This window comes from Lissotriton vulgaris, chromosome 8 (assembly GCF_964263255.1).
Source record: "Lissotriton vulgaris chromosome 8, aLisVul1.2, whole genome shotgun sequence".
Taxonomy (NCBI): Eukaryota; Metazoa; Chordata; class Amphibia; order Caudata; family Salamandridae; genus Lissotriton; species Lissotriton vulgaris.
Window position 1 is genome coordinate 1,300,568,064 of NC_141696.1, and position 2,120 is coordinate 1,300,570,183.

Genomic DNA, 2,120 nt, shown 5'->3' on the forward strand with positions numbered 1-2,120 from the left:
TTTTGCTTGTTAAAGATTTATATGTCTGTAGAAAACAGTTTCCACTTTCTCTGGCATATGCAGTGACTATTCATAAATCTCAAGGTTTAAGTGTAGACAGTGCTTTGGTGAACATTGGAAGAATCGTGTTTAAAGAGGGTATGGCATATGTTGCTTTGTCCTGAGTCAGAACTTTATCTTGTTTGTTCTTGATAGTTTTTGTTGACACAAAGGTTACTGCAGATGCAAATTGTGTAAAAAAGTATAATTGGTTAAGAAGAGCGTATGCTCCCAATTTAGGTCAATATCCTGTATTTGAAAAGTATGTGGTAGGTCGAAAAAGAAGGTATGAGAATATCTGTAGTGAAGGTATAGAGAAGGAAAAAAACAAGATAATGTTGTGATTGCAAACAAAAAGAAAAATGACACTGTTGAAGAGATTGTTGGCTATCAGTTTGAAAATAGTTCAGGTATCAACTGCTATGCTAATGTGGTGGTCAATGTTGGTTTTTTTCTTGAAAGTTTGCTACGGCAAATTATGGAGAATCGGGGAAAATATTTTGTTCCTTGTTGCATTCCGTTTATGAAAAATTGAGAACTGATAAAAGTAAAATGCAAAGCGTTTCTGATACTTGTAATCTTCTGGATATATGTTCTGGTTCTACACAAATTATGCAGAATATCCAAGAAGGTGCTCAGGAATTTCTAATGTATATGCTTACCGTATTGGAAAGTGAAGGCATAGAAATTAAAAATCTTTTTGGCCTTTGTTATAAATGGGAACATCAATGTGAAAATTGTATGTTTACATGTAGCACTAACATAGACACTGAAAGATTTATATATTTGACATTACCAGACTGTAAATCAGTGTCTTTCAACAAACTAGTTAAAGCAGCAAATCAAAACATGGAGTGTAGACAATGCAAATCAGAAATGTTATCAACATTATTTATAGAAAGATATCGACCATACATAATTTTAATGATGCAACATTGTACAGCTGATGGAAGAAAATTAGAAACTTTAATAAAACACTTTGTAGCAAGTCAATTATTAATATCAAGAAGAACTTTTGTAGCAGTAGAAATAATTTTCAATGATTGTCCTTCTACAACATCTGGACATTACACTGCCTATTTAAAATGCGATAAAGGATGGACATATTGTAATGATGCTCAGTTGGTTTTTAAACAACGTTTGCCTAGCAAATTACCTAGCAAATTACCAAATTCCTACCTAATATTTCTAAAGCCAAAGTTTTAGGAACATAATTCGGCCTCTGAGGAATTTATTAATATGTATTAATACGATTACTATTGGACAATTTCAATATAAATGATTTCAAGAATACTATTTGGCCTAGAGGAAAAGTATATATTTGAATTAAGGACTTTTTCTTGCACATTCTGTCAGCATATGTTTTTAAAGAACATTATTTACAGTGTATAAAAATTAAAAATAATTTTTCATCGTTTTATTATTTGCGTTCTTTCATATTCAAGTAAGAAATTTCACTTAGAAAAAAAGCATTTTACACATGTGTGTGATTTGTATTATATGGTTTGTTATTGAGGGTGTAGTTTTTGTGGAATATTCAGAAATAGTTGGGTATGTGATAATTATGTTAGATGTAGTTTTTTTTTAAAACAATCTTATTGATTGTTTGTTTTTGCCTGCTGTTATGTGATGAGTACGATTGAAATCACTGTTTCTAGTGAAATTCAATATATTCCGAGAACAGCAAAAAAGGCAAAAAAAATAATTTATAAAATGTTAAAATTATGCTGTGTTGTAAAAAATATAATATTATGTAATCTAACTGTATTTTTTCTTCTCTTTGAGAGATCCTAATTCTAAAATATGAAATTTTCTGAAATTTAAATTATAAAAAACAACTTAAAAAAATGTGTAGCGTTTTTTATTTCTATTACTTTGAAGGTAAGATTAACTAAGTTCATATGCACAATGGGCTGTGTTTGCACACTGGTGAAGAAAGGGGGGATGGACGCAGTAGATATGCATTGAAAGATGCTCTGTGGGAGTTTTAAGTTACGGGATAAAGTTACCTTGAATACTGAGTGTCCCTGGGGGCCAACTAACCCACCAGATATGTGCAGAAAGTGCAAGAGAGTTGCATT